The following is a 27,119-nucleotide window of genomic DNA, read 5'->3' as shown; positions in this document are numbered from 1 at the left end:
CTTTCAATCCTTTCCCCCTATTTCACTAATGCGTAAGATCTTAGTATTGCTATGACTACTATTTTCATAAAGGAAATACTATAAATAGGAAAGGGAGGCCAAATAAATAGTATTTTATCTATGAAATTGACAGCTGACATTGTTTATCCTTTACTGATTGTAAGGAACAAATGCAAAAAGGTTTATATTCATTTTTATTTTTTATTAAATCTATAACTTGAACATATAATAGACACTGAAATATACGTAAACCAAAATATCAAGAGATATATATTTCCTTCTGGTACATCATAGCAAATGTAATTTTATTAAGTAGTCTGTTCTGATATTTATTCAGCTTCATTATGAATGCAAATGCCAGTGAAACAACTCGTGCATAAATGGAATCTTCCATTTCGTGGTTGGCTGAAACTGCTGATTTCCCTCTATTTACCATATTTAATTAGTTTGTTTGTTCAATTGCAAATAGTCTCTCTATATAGTTTATATGGGAGAAATGTATTTTAATTTTGTCACAGTTCTTAAAATATTTTATTGTTTTAATGTTGTTACTGCTCTTGAAATATTTTATTGTTTTAATAACGTTACTGTTCTTGAAATATTTCATTTTATTTTATTTTACTAATTTTCATTAGTTTATTTCCCTATTCTCTTTCCTTACTGAACTAGGGTTGTAGTTTGGCTAATAATAATAATAATAATAATAATAATAATAATAATAATAATAATAATAATAATAATAATAATAATAATAATAATAATAATAATAACACATCGAACTCATTATTTTTCTGTTTCAAATATATTTAAGGCTAATTTTCCAGATGTGAAAACCAAAACTTTTCAGTATTTTTCATTCCTCAGAACGTTTTATTCATTTTCATCTTCCTCCGACGATTTTCCCTATAATAAACCTATGAAACTCATCCCTCAGATTCTAAGTTTTCGCATAAATCTTCTCAAGTATCTTAATAGGCTGTTCAAGTTTGAAAATGATGTCTCCTCTAATCATTCCTGAAATGATAAACGTTTAATGGATTTCTTGCTTCATGAGATAGATATATCCAACGTTTTTGCATCATTATAACTTCAAAATAGTTTCGAAACTGTTGTTTGGTCGTTTTGGTAATTACTTCTGAATAGGAGAATATCTTTATGCGGAAATATAAAGGAAATTTACCTGCAAAATTCGTCTTATTTTTCGTATGATATGAATTCATATTTTCTAATTAAGTTAAGTTCATAGAGATATGCAGAAGCTAATGGATAATGTTAAATATTACAGTTGAATGACCAAATATTTTATTTTATTACAGCATGATTGAAACTGTTTTGAAATAGATATATCAAGTATAAATGTATTTTGATATCATCTCGAAGGAATCAATATATTTTGTTCATGTATTTTCTATGACTTTTATAATTCATTTCCTTCTGAGGTAGAAGTGAGTATGGAGAAGGGGTTGTTGAATGAATATGTATATATATATATATATATATATATATATATATATATATATATATATATATATGAATATATATATATATATATATATATATATATATATATATATATATATATATATATATATATATGAATATATATATATATATATATATATATATATATATATATATATATATATATATATATATATATATATATATATATGTGTATATAATATATATATATATATATATATATATATATATATATATATATATATATATATATATACATATATATATATATATATATATATATATATATATAAATTTTTTTTTTATATATATATATATATATATATATATATATATATATATATATATATATATATATATATATATATATATATATACATATATATATATATATATATATAAATTTTTTATATATATATATATATATATATATATATATATATATATATATATATATATATATATATATATATATATATATATATATATATAGTGTGTGGATTTTTTTTTCTGTACCGGAGAGAGAGAGAGAGAGAGAGAGAGAGAGAGAGAGAGAGAGAGAGAGAGAGAGAGAGAGAGAGAGAGAGAGAGAGAGAGAGAGAGAAAGCTAATGAACGTCTCGTTCCTCTTCTGGAAATATTACAAAAGCAGATATGAGTACATTTTGTACTAATCTTCTTTAGATGAAAAGAAGTAATGGATAAGTTATATACTACTCTTCGTCAGCTGGAAATACGTAATGGATATTATATAACATGATTTCAAGGTCCTTTTATATATAGGAATGTTCTGGAGGATTCCTTTGTATGCATAGCAATGCTACATCTAATTTCTGACAGAATTTACATAGTTCTTTCTATCCTTTATGAATGCTATACTCCAATGGATACTTAGAACGATAAAAAGGCCTGAATTTTGTCCTTTCTGCCTTGTATCTTTTACGAATAATATAGCTTCGTAAGTAAGTTGGTTTTCGTCCTCATATTCTCATCATAAGCGTCTTAATTTTTGTCTTGTACTCGAATATCGGGAAACATAATTCATCCTACGCAAATGGTCGTATCTCGACGAGATTCCAACTAAACTAAAAACAACCATTAATATAGTCACAAGCTACGAGTCATTAACAAGTTCTTCTGCGTCGATTTATTAGTAAGATCAGCGACAGACATGCTTACAATTAGTATGATTTCTGGAACGCTGGAATTTATCATCTGATTTACACACATCTTTAACGTTCAGTGAGTTTCATTTAATACCCTGAAATAAATTCCATGGTTTCTTCGTTCATCCTACCTGTGATTGAGGTATGTATAAATTTTCGAAGAAGATGTCGTCTTATCAAAGCGAAACAAAAATAAGAGTGATTTTGATTACCTAAGTTCTCAAAATACAAGTCAAAAAATTAGGTATTGGCATCAATATGCCTTTATTTTCTTAACATCATGAAACCAATATATTAAGCAATTAATATTAACTTTTCATAGGCTAAAAGGCTTGATTTACACGAAATTATGCCATGATTATAGCTTCCCAAATAATACATTTGACATCGTTAAGTGTAATCTTTGAAATTTCATAACTTTATGTAATATTTGAAGGAAATTTTCAAAAACCTCTTGATACCATGAAAGTGAAATCATAATATCTACTGTTCTTACAACCTTCTGTTTTAAGGATGAAATTTTATTATTTCATATCCATCATATGTAAATTTAGTAAAATCCAAACTTTAACAAGTCATTAACTACTGGAAAGGAGCAGGAGTCAGGATCTAAGAAGAATTTTAGTTTTATGTAGGGTAGAGAAGGCTAGGGAAGCTCGTCTGTGATACTATATCTGAGATAGTAATGCCGGGAATAAAAGGTTTATGAAAATATATGATACAGATGTATAGAAAAATGTGTGAACAGTAGCTTACATAAGCTGAAAAAAATATAGCTATATGTATAAAACGTTAGAAGGAGCGGCTATATGAGGATATAGTTGGTTAGCAAATAATAATGATAATAATTATAATAATACTAAGATGTGTTAGAGTAACATAAGAATGAGATATGTATGAATTTTTAGAATCAGAATGAACTAAAATGTGTTTAGAATATATTGTTGGAGCCGTGAGGTATTCAATAACCTTTTATTGTCAACGGAAAAAGAAATTAGTTGTAGGCACACAATAACAATAACTGAGGGGTGCTCAGTAGAGAGAAGACCTCCGCCGCACAAGCTTATTTCTCGACCTTTTCCTCGTCATAAGCTTGAACTTTGACCTTTACATGTATGAATTCACGTGAATTTTCATATACTCAAATATGAACCAAGTTTGATGTCTTTGTAACAACGATGTTCAAACTTATAACTGATCACGTGAATTGAATATTTTGCTTGAACATCACCTTGACCTTTAACCTTTACCTTCTCAAAATTTAATCATTTAAAGATTTTTACATGAAAGATAATCGCTGCAAGTTTCACTTCTCTGTGATTAAAGTTGTGGTCAGGAAGCTGTTCACAAACAAACACACACACATACAAATTCTAAACCTACAAACTAGTACGGAAACATAACCTCGTTCAAACTTCGTTGGCGGAGGTAACAACTAGATTTTTAAACGAATGTTATTTATTATAGTATATATTCCATGAAATATAGAGCATATTTCGTTCGTTATGTGTGCTGCATAATGTACTGAAGTATTAAAACTACAATTTTAGAATTATTCTCGTCAAATAATCCTCCAGAAATATTGTATTTTGAAATGTCTATTTAGAAAACTATGCCTACAGACTATACTTTTCACGTAGTGGTTTATTTTATGTTCCATAGAAATATCATTACGATTTAGATATGTTATATCTCGTTACGATGGGAAATGTTTTATTCGTGTCCTATAATGGTGAGGATTATCTATCACAGATGGCGCCACCCAAGGACGGTCGAGCAAGTAATATTTAGGTTTAGTTTATGGTTGCCATGTCCCGGGTCCTTGGATTTACTTCAGCAGTTGATGAAAAAAAGATTATGTTTTACACATCAGTTTGCCTAACTGAAGTGCTACGCGGACGTAAAATGGAATATGGTTAGTGGGTATTGCTGTATTCATATTGGTTTTTATATAGTTTCCACAGATATAACGAATTCTCGATTGTTTATATAGTGGTCGAAAGTAAACTTTTCATTTACTTGTAAAGTGACTTTAGGATATATTCATTTAATTGAAATGTTTAGTGACGGTGTTATTTTAAAGTTTTCTCAATCGCCATATGTTATTTCGTTTAGCTAAAGTCTGTCGTAAATGTATTGAGTTATACCTTCGATTCAAAGCTTAGTGCAAGACTACATAAGTGTTATTAACGCCATGAAGTTCGTGATTCTATATGAAGTGTTATTTGTTCGTAATTGATTCAATCTGGATATAGATATTAGATGGAAGGTGTCGCTGCCTGAAAAAGCATCAAGTTTGTGCCAGACTTTTTAAAAAGTTTTAATCGGTTAGTGGTGTTTAGGAAACTTTGTGCCCCCTTTTTTTTGTGACGGGTGGCGAGCATCTTTATATATTTTATATATAGGAAGAGATTAGTTATATTTTTCTTTAACTGAATATACTAGCCCCGTTTAGATTATTAGATTAATTTGCGATTTATATAATTGTTCAAGTTCCCGATGTACTAGAGCAGAACTATATATTCCAGTAATTTTATTTATTTTCATTAAGTTGCCTAGAGGAAATTTCCCTGACTAGTCTGTCTCCTAGTATCCACAATTCAAATAACTGTTTCTAAAAGCGTTTGTTGAAAGGATAAGCTAACTTTGTTTCTAAAAGCGTTTGTTGAAAGGATAAGCTGAAGTACTTTTCAAGATTTAAAAATATGTACACCATGACCTACGATGAGATTTTTAGCATAGTCGATGCTAAAAAAAATGCTTTATTTTTCCTGGTCTATTGATAAGCCATCTGAAGTGTTAGGCCATGATCTAGGCGGTAACTCGTGAAGATGACAAATGAGACTTTAGTTTATTAGATATGCTAAATTGATTTATAGGGTAACATATTTGATTTAGGTTTATTGCCTTTAAGTTCTGCCTATAGAGAGATACGCATTGATATAATGAGGCGGTTTTATTTATGAAATAATTATTACGACTTATTGACGCAATGCTGGTCATGAGTATATTATTTGTGCAATGCCAGTCACAAGTATATAATTTATGCCGGTTACAAGTATATCATTTGTGCAGTGCCGGTCACAGGTATATTATTCCTGCAATGCCGGACACAGGTATATTATTTGTGCAATGCCGGTCAGAATTATTTGTGCAATGCCGATCACAGGTATATTATTTGTGCAATGCCGGTCACAGGTGAATTATTTGTGCAATGCCGGTCACAGGTGAATTATTTGTGCAATGCCGGTCACAGGTGAATTATTTGTGCAATGCCAGTCACAAGTATATAATTTATGCCGGTTACAAGTATATTATTTGTGAAGTGCCGGTCACAGGTATATTATTTGTGCAATGCCGGACACAGGTATATTATTTGTGCAATGCCGGTCAGAATTATTTGTGCAATGCCGATCACAGGTATATTATTTGTGCAATGCCGGTAACAGGTGAATTATTTGTGCAATGCCGGTCACAGGTGAATTGTTTGTGCAATGACGGTTACAGGTATATATGTGCAATGACGGTTACAGGTATATTATGTGCAATGACGGTTACAGGTATATTATGTGCAATGACGGTCACAGGTATATTATGTGCAATGAAGGTCACAGGTATATTATGTGCAATGAAGGGCAGAGGTATATTATGTGCAATGACAGTCACAGGTATATTATGTGCAATGACGGTCAAAGGTATATTATGTGCAATACTGGTCACTGGTGTATTATTTGTGCAATGCTGGTCACTGGTGTATTATTTGTACAATGCCATCCATTGGTATATTATGACCTACTAGTCAGGGATATATCTGAGATGCTAGTCGCGGGTATGTCATTTTTGCCATACCGGTCAGGTATATTCTTGCAATGTTGGTTAGGAATATTCTTGCAATGGCAGTCTCCTACATAATCTCCATTCCGGACAGGTATATAATTTGTGAAATGTCAGTCGCAAGTATCTTTCTTGTGCAACACAGATTAGTTTTACTTTTGCGATGCTGGTCAGTTATATTTATGGAATGCCTGTCAAGTATGTTATTTGTGCAATGTTGCGTTATATCACTTGACAGTGGTGGTCAATTTATTTAGACAATGGCAGTCACAAGTACAATTGGACAATGGCAGTCGCAAGTACAATTGGACAATGGCAGTCGCAAGTACAATTGGACAATGGCAGTCGCAAGTACAATTGGACAATGGCAGTCGCAAGTACAATTGGACAATGGCAGTCGCAAGTACAATTGGACAATGGCAGTCGCAAGTACAATTGGACAATGGCAGTCGCAAGTACAATTGGACAATGGCAGTCGCAAGTACAATTGGACAATGGCAGTCGCAAGTACAATTGGACAATGGCAGTCACAAGTACAATTGGACAATGGCAGTCACAAGTACAATTGGACAATGGCAGTCACAAGTACAATTGGACAATGGCAGTCACAAGTACAATTGGACAATGGCAGTCACAAGTACAATTGGACAATGGCAGTCACAAGTACAATTGGACAATGGCAGTCACAAGTACAATTGGACAATGGCAGTCACAAGTACAATTGGACAATGGCAGTCACAAGTACAATTGGACAATGGCAGTCATGTATATTATTTGGACAATGCCAGTCACTATGTACATTTGGACAATGCCAGTCAAATGTATATTATTTGGGCAATGCCAATCACATGTATATTATTGGAATAATACCAGTCACATATATTAGGACAATGCCAGTCAGGGTATATCAGGACAATGGCAGACACTGGAATATTATGAGGACAATGATAGATATGGGGATATTATTAGGGAAATGCCAGTCACAGGTATATTAATAGGACAATGCCAGTCACAAGTATATTAGGACAATGCCAGTTAAGTTTAATATTAGGTCAATGCCAGTCACAGGTATATTATTAGGACAATGCTAGTTACAAGTATATTATTTGGACAATGTCAATCAAGGGAATATTATTTGGACAATGCTAGTCACGGGTTTATTATTTGGACAAGGCCAGTCACGGGTGTATTATTTAGACAAGACCAGTCATGGGTTTATTATTTGGACAGGGCCAGTCACGAGTGTATTATTTGGACAGGGCCAGTCACAGGTGTATATTTGGACAGGGCCAGTCGCGGTTGTGTTATTTGGACAGGGCCAGTCACGGGTGTATTATTTGGACAGGGCCAGTCACGGGTGTGTTATTTGGACAGGGCCAGTCACGGGTGTGTTATTTGGACAGGGCCAGTCACGGGTGTGTTATTTGGACAGGGCCAGTCACGGGTGTGTTATTTGGACAGGGCCAGTCACGGGTGTGTTATTTAGACAGGGCCAGTCACGGGTGTGTTATTTGAACAGGGCCAGTCACGGGTGTGTTATTTGGACAGGGCCAGTCACGGTTATATTATTTGGAAAGGTCAGTCACGGTTATATTATTTGGACAAGGCCCGTTACAGGTATATTAATTGGAAAGGCCAGTCACGGGTATATTACTTGGACAAGGCCAGTCACGGGTATATTACTTGGACAAGGCCAGTCACGGGTATATTACTTGGACAAGGCCAGTCACGGGTATATTACTTGGACAAGGCCAGTCACGGGTATATTACTTGGACAAGGCCAGTCATGAGAATATTACTTGGACAAGGCCAGACACGGGTATATTACTTGGACTAGGCCAGACACGGGTATATTACTTGGACAAGGCCAGACACGGGTATATTACTTGGACAAGGCCAGACACGGGTATATTACTTGGACAAGGCCAGACACGGGTATATTACTTGGACAAGGCCAGTCACAGGTATATTATTTGCAAAGGTCAGTCATGAGTATATTATTTTGAAAGGACTGTTACGGGTATGTTATTTGGACGGCCATTCACGGGTATACTATTTTGACAGAACCAGTCACGGGTGTATTATTTGGACAGGGCCAGTCACGGGTATAGTTTGCACAGGGAAAGTTATGGGTATATTCTTTGGACAGGGCCAGTCACGGGTATATTATATGTGCAGAGCCAGTCACATATATGATTTGTGCAGAGTCGGTCATATGTATGATTTGTGCCGAGCCGGTCGCAGGTATAGGAGTTGTGCCGGGCCGGTCGCAGGTATAGGAGTTGTGCCGGGCCGGTCGCAGGTATAGGAGTTGTGCCGAGCCGGTCGCAGGTATAGGAGTTGTTCCGAGCCGGTCGCAGGTATAGGAGTTGTGCCGAGCCGGTCGCAGGTATAGGAGTTGTGCCGAGCCGGTCGCAGGTATAGGAGTTGTGCCGAGCCGGTCGCAGGTATAGGAGTTGTGCCGAGCCGGTCGCAGGTATAGGAGTTGTGCCGAGCCGGTCGCAGGTATAGGAGTTGTGCCGAGCCGGAAGCCGGTATAGGAGTTGTGCCGAGCCGGAAGCCGGTATAAGAGTTGTGTAGAGCCATCCACAAGTATAAGATTTGGTCAGAGCTGGTCACAGGTATAAGATTTGTGCAGAGCAGGGCACAGGCAGTTGCTATATGGAGAGCCAGTCACAGGTATAGTATTTGTGCAATGCCGGTCACAGGTACATTAGTACAATATCGGTCAGATGTATATTATTGGTGCAATGCCGATCAGAGGCACATTGTGCATTGCTAATCACGGGTATATTACTTGTCCAGTTTTGGTCAAAGGTGTAATAATTGTTCAATGGCATTCACAGGTATATTACTTGTGCAATGCCAGTCAAAGGTATATTACTTGTGCAATGCCAGTCAAAGGTATATTACTTGTGCAATGCCAGTCAAAGGTATATTACTTGTGCAATGCCAGTCAAAGGTATAATACTTGTGAAAGGCTGCTTAAAGGTATATTACTTGTGCAATGCTGGTTACAGATATATTACATGTGCAATGCCGGTTACAGGTATACAAGTTGTGCAATGCTGGGTACAGGTATATTACTTTTGCATTTCCAGTCACAGGTATATTACTTGTGCAATGCTGGTCACAGGTATATTACTTGTGCAATGCTGGTCACAGGTATATTACTTGTGGAATGCTGGTCACAGGTATATTACTAGTGCAATGCTGGTCACAGGTATATTATTTGTGCAATGCCGGTCACAGGTATATTACTTGCGCAATGCCCGTCTTGGGTATATTACTGGTTCAATGCCGGTCAAAGGTGTATTATTTGGAAAAGGCTAGTCACGGGTGTATTATTTGGACAGGGCCAGACACGGGTTTATTATTTGGACAGGGCCAGACACGGGTGTATTATTTGGACAGGGCCAGTCACAGGTGTATTATTTGGACAGAGCCAGTCACGGGTATATTATTTGGACAGGGCCAGTCACGGGTATAATATTTGGAAGAGGCTAGTCATGGGTATATTATTTAGACAGGGCCACTCACAGGTATATTACGTCACAGGTATATTACTGGGACAAGCCCGTTACGGGTATATTATTTGGAAAGGACTTTCCTAGGTGTATTAATTGGAAAGGACTTTCCTGGGTATATTAATTGGAAAGCCCAATCACGGGTATATTATTTGGAAAGGCCAGTCACAGATATATTATTTGTAAAGGCCAGTCACGGCTATATTATTTGGAATGGCCTGTTACGGGTATGTTATTTGGACAGGGCCAGTCACGGGTATACTCTTGGAACATTGCCAGTCACGGGTGTATTATTTGGACAGGGCCAGTCACGGGTATATAATTTGCACAGGGAAAGTTATGGGTATATTTTTTGGACATGGCCAGTCACGGGTATATCACGTTTGCAGAGCCGGTCACATGTATGATTTGTGCGGAGCCAGTAACAAGTGTACGATTTGTGCCGAACTAGTCGCAGGTATAGGAGTTGTGCCGAGCCGGTCGCAGGTATAGGAGTTGTGCCGAGCCGGTCGCAGGTATAGGAGTTGTGCCGAGCCGGTCGCAGGTATAGGAGTTGTGCCGAGCCGGTTTTAGGTATAGGAGTTGTGCCGAGCCGGTCGCAGGTATAGGAGTTGTGCCAACCGGTCGCAGGTATAGGAGTTGTGCCAACCGGTCGCAGGAATAGGAGTTGTGCCGAGCCGGTCGCAGGAATAGGAGTTGTGCCGAGCCGGTCGCAGGAATAGGAGTTGTGCCGAGCCGGTCGCAGGAATAGGAGTTGTGCCGAGCCGGTCGCAGGAATAGGAGTTGTGCCGAGCCGGTCGCAGGAATAGGAGTTGTGCCGAGCCGGTCGCAGGTATAGGAGTTGTGCCGAGCCGGTCGCAGGTATAGGAGTTGTGCCGAGCCGGTCGCAGGTATAGGAGTTGTGCCGAGCCGGTCGCAGGAATAGGAGTTGTGCCGAGCCGGTCGCAGGTATAGGAGTTGTGCCGAGCCGGTCGCAGGTATAGGAGTTGTGCCGAGCCGGTCGCAGGTATAGGAGTTGTGCCGAGCCGGTCGCAGGTATAGGAGTTGTGCCGAGCCGGTCGCAGGTATAGGAGTTGTGCCGAGCCGGTCGCAGGTATAGGAGTTGTGCCGAGCCGGTCACAGGTATAGGAGTTGTGCCGAGCCGGTCGCAGGTATAGGAGTTGTGCCGAGCCGGTCGCAGGTATAGTAGTTGTGTAGAGCCATCCAAAAGTATAAGATTTGGTCAGAGCTGGTCACAGGTAAAAGATTTGTGCAGAGCAGGGCACAGGCAGATGCTATATAGAGAGCCAGTCACAGGTATAGTATTTGTGCAATGCCGGTCACAGGTACATTTATACAATGCCGATCACAGGTATATTATTGGTGCAATGCCGGTCACAGGCACATTGTGCATTGCTGATCACAGGTATATTACTCGTCTAAAGTTTGTCAAAGGTATATTACTTATTCAATGGCATTCACAGCTATATTACTTGTGCAATACCAGTCACAGGTATATTACTTGTGCAATACCAGTCACAGGTATATTACTTGTGCAATGCCAGTCACAGGTATATTACTTGTTCAATGCCAGTCACAGGTATATTACTTGTGCAATGCCAGTCACAGGTATATTACTTGTTCAATGCCAGTCACAGGTATATTACTTGTGCAATGCCAGTCACAGGTATATTACTTGTGCAATGCCAGTCACAGGTATATTACTTGTGCAATGCCAGTCACAGGTATATTACTTGTGCAATGCCAGTCACAGGTATATTACTTGTGCAATGCCAGTCATAGGTATATTACTTGTGCAATGCCAGTCACAGGTATATTACTTGTGCGATGCTAATCACAGGTATATTACTTGTGCAATGCCAATCACAGGTATATTACTTTTGCAATGCTAGTCTCAGGTCATGGGTATATTGTGTAATGCCGGTCTCTGTATATTGTTCAATACAGGCCATATGTATATTAGTTTGCAATGCTGGCCACAGGTGTATATGGTTGCTCACCTATAAATATGGTAAACTGACGCTGTGTTAGAAAGTGCAAAATGATTTTGAGGTAAAGGATAGTTGCTTCCAGAATAGAGCTTTGAATTATCAATAATTATGTTCAGCCTTCTGCATTATGAAAATTAAACCTTTTACACTAATAATTAATACCAGAAATTAGCCAGAGTTTTGTCTCGAAGGCTGACATTTGGGCCACTGAAGGTTTTAAAAGAATTTTTTTTTTTTTTTTGGTTTACTGATTTGGAACTATAGTAACATTTGCTTTTATATTAACACTAGCTCAAATATCTCAGTGTAGTAAAATTTATCGTCCCCATCCTCCTAAGAATATAAAACCTCATGACTTATTCTAAATATTGAAATGAGTAGATTTAGAAATTTTAAATCTTTAATGGGTGGGAACTATAAGTTAAATAGTATGGAAAAGATTTTTCGGTATGATATAGCAATTTTACCATATTTTTCAGGTCTCTACACCCTGTGTGATAGCGAAGATTCTCCACTGACATGAATATTTTTTTTTCCTATTGATAATGATAAGGCTCTTGTATAAAGAAGTCAACAAGCCCTCGAGTAGCGAGGGATATATGGATGGGTATGTATCAGAGTCGCAAACTGACTAATCTTTGGAATACTAGGCAGCTCTGAGAATCCACTTTTGCACAATAATAGGTAAATAACCTTCTGAGTTTTAAGATTGATTGATTTATCATAAGCCCAATATATTAGCTATTCCATAGCAAACATTTTTAACAAATGTTCAGCTTAGTCTCTCTCACTTTGGTGAAGTTCTAAAACCTTAGTGCTCATATAGTGCCAAGTAGCTTGTTGCTTGAGTAAAATTCATAACCACTGTATGAAATTGCTAAAGAATATTTTGAATATTAATTTGTATATTGACTTGTAATATACCACATATATAATGAGTGTTAACCCGATTTTTTTGTAATTGTGAATTCTTTCAGGTAAACATCCTGTATCAAAGGTAGATTTTGCACAATGAACCACTAGTACATAGGACAAGGATCACTCGCAATAGAACTTTTAATAAAAAAAAACCTTGAGCAATACATTATCATGGAAACTTTATGAAGTAAGATATGTCGATATTTTTTTTTTAATAAACTAATATTACTAGATACTTAAAAATTTTCCTTGAACGTTTAATTATTGAATATTTTGGATGTGGCTGACTTAAGTTTAGCAGTATATACTGGTTTTTCAGTATAAAGCTGACCAACGGTATCTTGACCATATTTTGGCTTATAATGCACAAGATTTGATAGGTTACTTTTTCATTGAACTTAAGGGAAATTGACTAAACTATGCAGCTTATAGCCTAATTTTCTAGAATTCTGCAATTTTCATTTACACTGTTTGATGGTACTATTGCCTATTCAGGTACTTTACCTGGTTTAGCCCAGGACAATGGTCTTTACACTTAATCCTTAGTACTAATCTATGCACGATAATTGAATCTTAAATAAGCCAGTGCCTCTTCTAGTAAGCCAGTGCCTTTCTTAGCATATATTGGTAATATTGAAGTACTTCTTGAATAGGTCACACAGTGCATATGTTTACCGGTATTTTTTAGTTCTAACCACAACGCAACCAAGGTTTTGTCCCTGATTGCTGTTGGGTGCTAAATGGCTACCCATGTCCTATTGATGAGATATTAGCTGAAATCAACATCCATTCAGCAACATATAACACGTTACGGTGTTAATTTGTGTAAAGGATTTAAGAATGTTATTTCTGTCCCTTTACTTTATAATGGACTAAATCTCACACAAGTAGCCAAAGCTCTTTTGCACTTGATTTTAGCTTGGCTTATCAACTAGATTTGATCTTTGAAAATTTTCTCAGTGGCATAAATTATCTCAAACCAGCATGAATTGATTCTAAAATACTTCAGCACTTAAAATACGGTAACTAAGATATTTAACTAATTTGTAAATTCAATTATAAAAGTTGAGCATGGTACATGCCATTCCCCTAACTAATTTAAATATTTAACTTTTATTTGTTTGGTCATGGGTATGTATTGCCATAAAACCTGTGGGTATTAGATTATGTACATTTTAATCTTGGTCTGTTGGCATTTTAACCCATGGCTAGCTTAACCTGAAAAGCTACGGTATCGTAGTGAATTAGTAAGTTTTAGCTAACTTCAGTTTTCCAATTTATATAGGTTTGGATTGAGTTAATTTGTACCACAGAATATCAGTGCTTAAGATATTAGTAGTATAAATGAGCAATTGCAGAAAGAAACTACGGTTCCAATTAAGTTAATATACTTAGACAATAAGACGGAATTATTATATACGGAGACAAATGTGTAGTTATGGGATTGAAGGGTTTTACTTTCGGTTAATGCATACAATACACTATAGTTGCGTTGTCTTTTTGCAGGTGCCATTGATATTAACTTCGCATTTTTTCAATTATCTTACATTTGTTAATTTTCCGAACTACTTTGATTTCATGTCTTCAAGAGTTCTGTTGTTTCCAGTTTACTTCGCTGAATATGTAAAATAGTGTGATTTTAAATTCCAATAAATTTGATGAAACATTAAGAGAATTTGATGAAACATTAAGAGAAAATCAAAGTAACTTGAATGGCAATTTTAATGGATTGATTGAAAAACGGCTCGAGTAGTAAGGAAGTAAAATGTAAATAGAATTGAGTGTTGTTGAGACATTGCAAATAGAGATAACTATAATATATTGACTTTTATACTATATTAGTTTTTAATCTAACAAAGGGGGTTAATAATATTGGGCATATATTATGAAAGGAAGAAATATTGTAAAAAATACAGGTCCATATAACTTTAACTAATGCTTTCAAAGTTTGTTTTTCAAAGTGTTGTAAATTGTACGTTATATTAAAAGACTACAACTACTATTAACTAATTCTTTAAAAATTTTCCAGGTTGTCATGTAAGATTTCAGAACAAGGACAAACAAAGATGGAAACTAGTTCCGGCATACCAAATTTCCTTCTGGCAAAGATGATTATTCTCTTCCAGCCTTACTAAAAATTAATTTCTGGTTATATATGACCCGGCTATCCTTGCTACTACACCGACACATCTGCCCGTCTTGCTACTGCGCCCACCCAGCTGCCCGTCTTGCTACTGCGCCCACCCAGCTGCCCGTCTTGCTACTGCCCCCACCCAGCTGCCCGTCTTGCTACTGCCCCCACCCAGCTGCCCGTCTTGCTACTGCCCCCACCCAGCTGCCCGTCTTGCTACTGCCCCCACCCAGCTGCCCGTCTTGCTACTGCGCCCACCCAGCTGCCCGTCTTGCTACTGCGCCCACCCAGCCGCCCGTCTTGCTACTGCGCCCACCCAGCCGCCCGTCTTGCTACTGCGCCCACCCAGCCGCCCGTCTTGCTACTGCGCCCACCCAGCCGCCCGTCTTGCTACTGCGCCCACCCAGCCGCCCGTCTTGCTACTGCGCCCACCCAGCCGCCCGTCTTGCTACTGCGCCCACCCAGCCGCCCGTCTTGCTACTGCGCCCACCCAGCCGCCCGTCTTGCTACTGCGCCCACCCAGCCGCCCGTCTTGCTACTGCGCCCACCCAGCCGCCCGTCTTGCTACTGCGCCCACCCAGCCGCCCGTCTTGCTACTGCGCCCACCCAGCCGCCCGTCTTGCTACTGCGCCCACCCAGCCGCCCGTCTTGCTACTGCGCCCACCCAGCCGCCCGTCTTGCTACTGCGCCCACCCAGCCGCCCGTCTTGCTACTGCGCCCACCCAGCCGCCCGTCTTGCTACTGCGCCCACCCAGCCGCCCGTCTTGCTACTGCGCCCACCCAGCCGCCCGTCTTGCTACTGCGCCCACCCAGCCGCCCGTCTTGCTACTGCGCCCACCCAGCCGCCCGTCTTGCTACTGCGCCCACCCAGGCGCCCGTCTTGCTACTGCGCCCACCCAGGCGCCCGTCTTGCTACTGCGCCCACCCAGGCGCCCGTCTTGCTACTGCGCCCACCCAGGCGCCCGTCTTGCTACTGCGCCCACCCAGGCGCCCGTCTTGCTACTGCGCCCACCCAGGCGCCCGTCTTGCTACTGCGCCCACCCAGCTGCCCGTCTTGCTACTGCGCCCACCCAGCTGCCCGTCTTGCTACTGCGCCCACCCAGCTGCTGTCCAATACACTACAATCTCTTCCATCTTTTTTGTATGATCTATAGTTAGACCAGTCTACTTTCCGATTTTCAAATGTTTCATATTTTATCAATCTAAAATGCTGGTTTGATAATAAAAAAAGGACACATCAATTTCGTATGTATTTGAACCTATTTATGAAAACAAAAATACAGGTGCTTATATATTATGAAAACAATGTAGATATAGTTTTATGTAGTAGATGCAGTTTTAGAAAAAAGTAATATTGGGACTAATTGATCTTGCCTCAGTTTTCTTAGCTTCTTTTCCTACTGATAAAATTATATAAAAACCTTTAAGAACCAGAGGTTTCTAGTTCTTACTCGCTCTTTCACTGCTTTCTTTCTTGATTTTGCTACCTTGCATTCTTCTCAAAAGCCCTGAGGTGAGGACATTTCTCACAATGAAAAGTGTCCTCGAACAAAAGGGCCTTAAGCCCCTACAAGCTCCTCTCGGGCCCACAAGGGAGGGCGTCCTCTCACAACCTTCCAGAAGACTGTCTGATTCCTGTAGCCTTTATCTTGGGAATGACCCTTTTAGCTTCTTAACTAAACATCACAGACTCCTAACAATTCTTCTCCAAAGAAAGTGGGCTCAGTGGGTTAGCTTATAAAAGGGCTTTAAGACACCATGTTGCATCAACGATAGACCCATTCTGCCATCTCTTATTCGTAAAATGCACTCTGCAAAAGTTGGGTTAATTAGTAAAGGGTTAATTAATTTCAAAGTATATAGGAATCAATTTCACATGCTGTAAAAAAATAACCTTGCAATATGTTGTGGGGGTTGCCTAAAAGGCTCACAAACTAGGGAAAAAAAAAACCCTGGTGTTTAGTAAACTTATCAGTTGTAAGCAAGCTAGAAAAGATGTATGAAAAATTTTTGATTATGCCATAACTACTGAATTATCTGTGGTCCATAGGTATTAAGATCTTTAGCTTTTGAATGCCTAAAGGAACTTACTTGGTTGATAGAAAAAACTGAGCAAATATGAACTTATAAAAACCATTAAACTAGGGGTACCTTAGGGGATTCTACTTTGGCAGATAATCTGTTTATACACAACCGCACAAATCTTCATCTTACAACTGCTCTTGTGAAAATCCTACAAAAGCATAGTGAAGCTCATACTATTAGCACAGTACAAAATTTTACTTTTCCGTAAATGTTATAGACGACACTGCTGACACTTTAAACCAAATTCTTACCAGTGTAAGAGTGAATGGACAATAATAAAACTAACTGAAAACCATACTGAATTTGTGGTAGTTAAGAAAAACTGCCTAAGTAACATTTGAGATATAGATATTGGGACAGTTATTTGTCTACTTGAATATCTCTTGACTGACTATTTGATCCCTAAATTAAGATTGCTTAGAAAGTATATACATCTTGGAAACATTAAGTACTTGGATTAACATTCAGGAATGGAACGTTAAAAACATTACCAGGATTGACTAAGTTCATCTACCACAGTAACGAAAGTGCAACTTTAAAGAAAAACCAACAATATTGTTAAAGGTGAATTTGTTCTCGCCCTTGTCACGGATCACTCAAACTAATCTAATTTACACAGGCTTCCCATTAAAACAAGTTGAAAAATGATAAGTTATCATAATGGGACTCAAATATTCCAAGGTTATAGCTACATAATCAGCCAAACAAATGGTTTTGACACGGTTAATAGTTGATTTGGTTTCAAATTGTTAAAACTGTCCACTGTTTGAGCTTTCAAATGTGAGGCCCCTAAACTATACAATAAGCCCCAAATAGACATATGAAAGGCTAAATATATTTAGTAAATTAAGGGTTTAAAGTGAAAACTGAGGACTTAGAAGCTTGGCTATTGTAGATTTGAAAAACTAATATCTGAATGCCTGTGAAAAATTAAAGACGACTGAAGTTCCTGTAGAGTAGGGTTCACCTGCAGTAAAGGACCAGAAAAGCATCCCTTTAGAAAATAGTCCCGTTAAGTAAGAAAAAAAGTGTGAGAACGAAGGTACAATGAAATGGAGGCAGCACAGGAGGAAAAGTTTAAAATGTTAAACAGAGGTAGTGGCAGTAGTGCCCAAGTGATCACTCCAAAGCCCTTCAGTTATGCAACATGATAAAGTATACTAATAGCACTACGTTGCTATAGGGTTAGTACGAATCAAAAATTACTTGTTGAAAAATTGCTAAGACGCTAGGACAGCTACACCCAGTCACCTAGTTTTTTTTCATTATTACAATTTAAATAAAAAAGGATATTTTTAAATTAAGTCTCATGTTCATGATTACCATTGACACATTACTACGGTTAAAGTTACTATGCACCTCAATTTCCAATACAAATAAAGTTTGGTAGTTAAAATCAAGGAAAGCCTAAAGAAATATTATCATAGTCAAGAAAATTAATTCTTATTTTACATCTTTTCATCTGCAAATGAAACTTTTTAGCTTCAACCAATTCATACCAAAGGTCACTTAATTGGAAAGATTAACTTTCATACGTTTACAAGTGAACCATGAAAATTTATGCTAACAATTCATATGTCTACATACAGTATACTAATACTTGCAATAAACTAATACATTGAACACAATAATAAAATTAAAAATTTAACCAGTATTTCAGAAAATCTCTGAACTTTTTTTTTTCTTTATGAAAATTACACTAACATTCTTGAATATAAAGTAGATTTCCTCAATTGAACGTTGTGTTCGAAAATATTGAATATGCATTTATGATGGAATTCAATGTTTCTAAAATAGCCTTTTACAGTACTTTATACATTATGGGATGCTATAAATCATGGTGCAAGTCAATTTTGTTATCAAGTGGCCGAAGGCTCCTATTTTTTTTTTAAATTACATTAATCTTGTCACTTTTCAATTTCATGAATCTAAAGATGTTTTTCAGCCTAGCAAAGTAATTTAAAATATGATAACCATACATTAAGCCATCTTTCAGATGTATGTAGGTTTGTACGGTACATTGTCAAATATTGTGAATATGAATATATAATTAATACTTTTAAGTCTTCTGGGAATAAAATAAAATTGACAACTGACTAATATTTATATCTTTATTGAGTCATTTTTGTTTCACAAGGTATCCTTTAACAGATATTTATGAAAATACAATGAAAAGTACAAGGTACGTATTCTTAACCTCATAAGTGGATACTAGCACTTCAAACCCTCTGGCAATATCAAGAACATACAATATACCAGTTAAAAGTCAATGGGAAAATATGCATGCAGTTCATGTTTAGATCAACCATACTTCCCTCACACCCACTAGCAGCTAAATTTGACTACCTGTCCTCACCAACAGCTAAATTAAAAAATATAATACTTTATTTGAACCACAGTAGCATTCTGAGGTGGAATTATTTATTTTTTTTTTGTATTATATACAGGAAGAATTATACCATCATGTTTATGGCTTCCAGGAAGGAATTATTTCCCCACACAAACAGCTAACACCCCCCTCCCCCCGACGCTGTTTCAGTCAAAAGGCTAATCAGGATTAACACTAAAATCAAAGCAGGATTAAAACCAAAGTCTTTCAGATTTAATTAAAATTTCTAGAATTAAATTTTTTACTAGTTACTTTTCTTTAGTATTTTAAATAACAGGTATTTTCAACTGGCCCTATATTGTTAACTATCAATTTACTACATGTAAGACTAGATTTCATACATATTACTTTCAATAACCAGACAGATTAAGATGTATGTAAATCACAATCATTAATATGAACTACGGATAGAAACTACTGCATATGGGCATTTAAAAATTAAAATTTCATTGAAAATTATACCTATATGGTTCACGAGGATTTTGTAAAAAGGCTGCATTTTTTATATATGTATCACTACTTTTAAAACTGTCCCTTCATTTTTGACCACCCTGATATACTAAGGAAAGTTTGAGCCCCAATATATTTTAATTACTTTTGAGTTAAGTGAATACATAAGAGCAAATAGAAATATTGTTAAACAATATCAAAGGAAACCTTGTCTAAACATTAACCCTCAAACGAACAATATACTTATCCAATTTTCAAACTATGAAATACGAATTGCTATAAAATCTAGCTTCATTTTTAATTAGCATACATTCTAGAATGCAAATTCCATAAACATTGCAATACTTATCTTTGAACCCAAACTAATAGAAATATCTGAACTATTCCAGTTTTATGACAGTATTAATTTTCGAATTTTATTTTATAAAATTCCAAATGGCAACAATAGAATACTGGTCTTTAACTACAGGTGTCAGGACTTTCATAATAAGAGTATTAAAATTAATTAACTCTGCTAAAACACTTCTATGTTTAAGGTGCTTTAAAAGCATTCGCCTTTTTTAACCAAAGTATGCTTCATATTTTAAGATAATACGGTGAATTTATGTATTAAAAAACATGATTTAATGGTTTTCCAAGACTTTGTAACCAACTATGATAGTTTTTTTTTCATGAATTGGATCAAACTAGGTGCTTTCTTAGGGACTGGATGACACTGAACCAAGATTTCTTACATTAATATACAAGGGTTATATTAAAGTATGCGAAGCCAACTATCTTAATTTTCACACTTAGCAAATAGGATTTTTTTGTCATTCTAGAAACTACTGGTATGCAAGTTAAATAAGTAATGTTAAAAGTTTGATAATGGAAAAGATATGATTTCTCTAACAAAGATGAACTAAAAATCTCAAGTTCTAAAAAAGCCAGAATATTGAGGTCTACAGGAAAAGACAGCCATTCAGGTCAATAGATTAAGAGTATTAGCAAAAATAACCATGACCTATATAGAAAATTTTGTGGCTTATTGTATAGTTGAAGGCTATAGAAGCATAATTTTCATGGTTAATTCAATTAAACCCTTCCATAATAATTTTGTAGAATTCCCTAAACAGAGCAGCTTACCCATATTTGAAAAATAACACTTTCCAAAATCACCGCTGTCCTTTGTCCCGTCCTTAGCTTTAATAACGGCAACAATTTTGGTTCCTTTCACACCAGGTAGCTTGATCCTCCAACATTCAGAAAAAACTAGAATGGCTGGCTCGGTCGACTACTTGGAGATTACACACCTATAAGAATAGATTTAATTAAAATTTAAAATTTTATCAGTTATATACAAACAAAATTAAAATAAAGAGTACTGTATCACTTAAATTTTGAAATACTTTAACGAAAAACTAAAAATGATATTAAATTATATTTTTATATTTCTAAAAGTGAATCAGATTTAAAAAAACTGGCGGCTCTGATTGCTTACTATATATACAAGAGCAACTAGCATGGGCGAGGTATTTAACAAATAGCTGTGCACGTTGTCTGAGGATTGTCATAGCCAAGCATATCACCCATGTTTATCCTAATTGGTTTTGTAATGACTAAGAACAGTTGGGGATGGTGCAGAAGGATTAGATTGTATTGGTAATAGGAAATCAACTGGCCAAGAGTATTCTGCTTTTACAGTTTTCATCAGACCATCACATTGGTAATGCTTGCTTACCAGAATGCATGAAATATCACAGGAGGTTGGGCTCAAGGGAAAGGAAAACTAAATATATAATGCAAGGTGAAATATCTAGATTAAATATCATTGGAAGAAATAGTTAAGGATTTAGAGTAATTTCATTAATTGTAACTATGATCTCTAATACAAGGTCTTAGGGTTTAAAAATTCCACTTAATTCAGCCATTGTGATTTTTTTTTATCTAAATTAAACTCCCATCTCTAGTCACCTGGAATTACAAAATTCAGGTTATATATCAGAGATCTGTGCTACTGTATTAGCAAGAGTCATGGTATGACAAAATATCCATCAGATTAGGTAGATTTGAGAACTATGTCCTCAGAAGAATATTTTGAGTTAAATAGCAGGACAGTATTAGAAATGAAACTAAAGAGACTACTCTAGTGCCACATGTGGATGAGATCATGGCGAGGGGTACATTGAGATTGTTTGTGCATGCTCTTTGCACTCCAGAGATTAGTTCACAAAACTTAACTGGGCTCCATAAGCCACTGGAGGAACTGGAAGCCTTTGGCTTACATGGCTGAGGACTATGAAGAGAAAGTAGATTATTAAAAGCTCAAAGATATGGACGGGTGGCGAAATATAACAGCAGCCCTTTGCATTTAAAGGCTTAGCAGCCGATCGTGATTATGATTAAGAACAAGCTCTGGCATGGTGGATAAGAGTGTCATGAGAGAGAGAGAGAGAGAGAGAGAGAGAGAGAGAGAGAGAGAGAGAGAGAGAGAGAGAGAGAGAGAGAGAGAGAGAGAGAGAGAGAGAGAGAGAATGTAATGCGAACAGAATAGGTAAACTAAAGTCAAACGTACGGTTGCAAAGGACGAAACTTGTGATATTACAAATAGGTAAACTAGCAAATAAATAAATTCATACATTCATTTGCAAAGTAAAAAACATGGGATTTCACAAATGAAACTTCCTCCTCTTAACCCTTACAGTAGGATATTAGGTACTCAAATTGTGGCATTATGCAATAGAAGGAACTATCTGAATTTTTTTTTCAGAAAGATTAATGACAATGAGTCAAATCTTCTATTCCTAATAAAACGAAATTTTTAGTTAACCAGTTTGAACATATCAGTAAAACTTCGAAAAAAACCTGAATAGTGTAAAGCTCAGTTTTTGCTTATGAAGCCAAAATCCACATGCACGTTGTAATCCCTAATTCAATGAAGATTTTTGCAGCAATAGAAACTGATTTGGAAAAGCAATGGGAAACATACCATGCCAGATCTCATTGAGAATTTTCCTTTTTCGTTTCATAACAGATGTCCCGTGAAAGGTCCTCAGCTACTAGGCCATCTGCTTATATTAGTCCTGCCAGACCTTCCTACTGCTGCTGCTGCTGTTAAAATCCGAATCACATCGGGGCTGACCCCAGTAGTAGTTTATCCAGGCCTAAAAATAATGCAATCATTAAAATCTGTACTCAAGAGTAAAATAATGTAAGCTCAACAATAATCAACATGACAATATGAAAGTTAGATCATCGTACCAGTAAAATACAACAGTAATTGGAGCATATCCAGTAGTGCTGCATTCATAGAATTGAAGTACAAAATATTGGAATATATATTGAAATATTTTGATTTATTACTAGAGTTACTAATAGGTGGAGAACAGATTTGTCTTAATTTTCGAATGAATTATGTATAATGGGAATATATATGTATAATGGGAATGTATAAGTCATACTTTACTTAGTGTTTTAGGTCAATTTCTTAGCTTATACACAAATTTTCTAAACTATAGACAGTTAATTAAAGTTAAAAGTTAGTTAAAATTATAAATATAAATTTAACCATTTAAAGTATATAATGTACATTGTTTAGGTTTGGAAATTCTAGATTAATTTTTTTTTAGATTTGAAGAAGAAGATTTGCAAATTCCCATTATACATACTACGTACGTCAACAGTTTATAACTAATCTGTAATCAACCAATTGATAACTATTGTGATTAATCAAATCATGATACATTCTCTAGTAATTACGTAATTACAAGAATGCAGCGTTGCTGTATTTTGAAAATTCCAGTTTCATTTTCAGTTTTACAATCTTATTTCCTGCACATTAACATGCTTGTATCCTTACACTCTTGACCTTCAATTCTATCTTAACATTCAATTCTATCTTAACCTTCAATTCTATAATCAATTTACATATTTTATGGAAACTGCAGCCCGATATACTCTACTTATACACAGATTAGCATACTATTCTAAAAAGACAGGCATAAAGTACAAAATACCAATTAGTGAAACTATGTATATTTTGGAAAAAATCAAACTAAGACGAATACAATCAGGACCACAAACTTTTCTAACCTAAACGTGATATGCAATGCCCATTACTAACAAAGGGCGGATAAGAAATACCTTTCCTTAATCTGACAAAGGAAGTCACAGAAGCCATAAGTATGTACTTAAACATTAGTAAGCCTGGTACAATGTGGACAGGGGTGCTTTAATAACTGATTACCCAAAGTAAGATCTTTAATGCTATAAACCAAAGAACCAAAAGATGCTATATTAATTTCATCGTAAAACTGAATTTCTATAGAAGAGCGAGTGCTGTGATTTATGTACTCTTTTGGGCTATGAATTGGCAGACTTAATATAAGCATAAAGTGTGGAAATATGTCAAAGTTGTACCACAATGCTTCAAAGATTAGTTGAGTTTATAGAAATAGAAAACTTAAAATTTTTTCTTAGAGATTCAAATAATTAACATGAACTGAAATTTTTAGTATCCTTATCTTTAGAAACTTTTAATAGTAACTACATTCTCTTAAAATAACGAGAATGATTAGATATTTCATAATTATTACATGCACTTCATTTGCTCAACAGCAGCAATCCTAAGTGATCAAAGAACGTAATAATTAAGTAATTAATAAGATTATAAAGTGAACTACGTTGTGCGTTAAGGGTTACTTTTCTACATTGTGTCATATGTCATGTTAGGGAAAGGAGGGCAGCGCAATAAGACACCTAGGTTTGATTGGTAAATACACTAAATGACTTTGTAGGTTCCAGACCATGAAACTACTTTCATATGTCATAAGCTATTCATTCTAAGTTACTTCGATTTACGTGGAATTAAAGAGTTATGATAAAGAATGGGGGCTTCCTTGGAAAAAAATTCAGTCTCCCTCTGGGATAGTATAATAACGTCTAGATAGGGGTGTGGTGGGGGTGTAATTTTGAAGAGAAAAGCAATAAAGCTGGAGAGGATATGGTTAATCACTTGACAAGACATAGGATACCATTACAAAGTAAACTAGTTCCCAGAGTTTCACTTTGCACATTATCAAGTGTGCTAAACATGACGCTCACTACCAAGATTCCTTACCGCAACTTTTGATAGTATATTCAGGAGATTGCTTATCTATATAAAAACTTATATACACTGCCTATAAGTTATATTTGATTAGAAACCCCACTGATTGATAGCTAAATCGATCAATAGACTAGGCTAGGTTATGCTGATTAAGGTTAGAATGCTAAGGTTTAGGTATGCAGTACTTATACTAATAGTGCTAACATAAAAAGAAATAACCTCTAAGGCTCTGCTTGCAGATTCACTTGTGGAATTTTTGTCTCAAACCTTATAGTTTTACATAAATAAAAAAAAAAGTCATTATCTATATATCGGACCGCTAGTGCATGTTGACAAATCAGTGCCTTATCAACTTTGGGTAATGTCAAGACTTTTGGGTAGCCAGCAAACTAGTTCGTTACACGTATTTTTCCGATTACTGGGGGCTGTCAAACATAATATCGATCAACTGGAATTTAGTGTTTTATACAAATTATTAGCTGGCCTTTGAATCAAGTGCTTCCAAGCATTAATGTAACGATGGTGGCAGGTTACTATTCATGCGTTGCTTAAAATCCATTGTGAAAGCTTTGAGTTTTGTATGCCTTTTCAATCAAGAGGTTCCAAGTATTATTAAATTAGCAAATTTTTAACAACAAATTCTACCCTATCCCTCCACTTTTCCCAGTGCAACTATCGTCAACGACTGCCTGTCTTGGTGGCAAGTTTGATATTTCGAAATTGTGTGATTATCTTTCAGAATATATCAAAAACACTTCAGTATACATATACTGTCACTCACATGAAAGTAAAGGCAAAGACATAAGGTAGAGTTCTTCTTCCCACATTAAAGAGATCTTAAAATTTCGAACGGAAAGTTGTGAATTTTAAATACAAATAGAACTATCCATTTGAATTATTAGTAATTGTCATAAAACTCATTATATTAAGCACTAGTCTTTAATTGGATTTATATAACCACAAATATAAAAATACGATGACTATTATACACCTATTGGTATGTTGATGTTACACATACACCTATTGGTATGTTGATGTTACACATACACCTATTGGTATGTTGATGTTACACATACACCTATTGGTATGTTGATGTTACACATACACCTATTGGTATGTTGATGTTACACATACACCTATTGGTATGTTGATGTTACACATACACCTATTGGTATGTTGATGTTACACATACACCTATTGGTATGTTGATGTTACACTAATTTCTTCTAACTTTATAACTCTCACTATATGAAGCAGTCATCTAAATTGCATAAATATAATCGCCTACATAAAATCACCTGCGGTTAGTATATAGACGTTATAACACTACAATTAGTTCCAGCTTCATATATAATTCACCATATAACGCAGTCATCCAAATTGCATTAATATAATAGAAACCAATTAAACACGGGCACTTATAAACTACTTGGCACTTATTGGGATGTAGATGAAGTATCGCTCCAATTAGTTACAACGTAATAAAAGATTGTTCTATGAAGGAAGTCATAAATTTTATTTTTATAAAAGCAAAATAAATAAAAAAACATCCGCACTTAACTACTTTGTATCCATGGGAATATAGACGATGTTACGCTACATTTAGTTCCAAAATTTCCCGACAATGAAACACCATGTTTTTCTATTTACTTACATAATTCCAGATGATAGAAACTTAAAAGTTCACAGAAAATATTTCACAAATTAAAACAATTTCAATTGGTATCCCTCACGTCCACTTTGCTGTTATAAAAAAAAACGAATATCAAGCGTAATGATGAAGAACCTTCCTGATGTAAGTCCCCAAAGGATTGTTTAGCAATGCTATACTCTCTCCGAACTAAGTTGTCCTTGTATTTTATTTGTTACCATTGTTACCAACAGATGGTTCTGGTGTATTAGAGTGATATCATGAATACAATAAATGTTGGTTTTGTTTATGATTTTGTTAAAACTACGAAAACAATTGTTTGAAGAAATCGATCCTCAGGAAAAAAAAATAAATAAATAAAATATATTTCGAATATGAAAATATAATATGATAATTCTAATATTGTTAAT

General features: G+C 35.8%; 2 long non-coding RNA genes across 4 annotated transcripts in view; one reads left to right on the top strand and one right to left on the bottom strand.

Moving 5' to 3' along the window:
- Positions 1–26,820, bottom strand: part of LOC137642833 (uncharacterized) — a 95,688-nt gene extending 68,868 nt beyond the window's left edge. Inside the window, exon 1 of one of the 2 annotated variants that reach the window (XR_011044874.1) lies at positions 26,713–26,820. This is a non-coding gene — a long non-coding RNA (uncharacterized lncRNA). Of the gene's footprint in view, positions 1–26,619; positions 26,642–26,712 lie in introns of those variants that run through there. The other variant, XR_011044876.1, reaches the window with a different exon arrangement.
- On the top strand, positions 12,485–15,414 carry LOC137642832 (uncharacterized). Of its 2 annotated transcripts, XR_011044872.1 has the most exons (3): positions 12,535–12,683; positions 12,977–13,104; positions 14,947–15,414. It is a non-coding gene; the product is annotated as an uncharacterized lncRNA (long non-coding RNA). The 2 variants fall into 2 exon arrangements; XR_011044871.1 differs by lacking the exon at positions 14,947–15,414 and having other exon boundaries at positions 12,485–12,683; positions 12,977–13,015.
- Positions 26,821–27,119: the final 299 nt, after the last annotated feature.

The sequence above is a fragment of the Palaemon carinicauda genome, chromosome 6, assembly GCF_036898095.1.
Source record: "Palaemon carinicauda isolate YSFRI2023 chromosome 6, ASM3689809v2, whole genome shotgun sequence".
In the NCBI taxonomy this organism is placed as follows: Eukaryota; Metazoa; Arthropoda; class Malacostraca; order Decapoda; family Palaemonidae; genus Palaemon; species Palaemon carinicauda.
The sequence above is the reverse complement of the archived record's forward strand: the minus strand, read 5'-3'. Positions and strand labels throughout refer to the sequence as shown.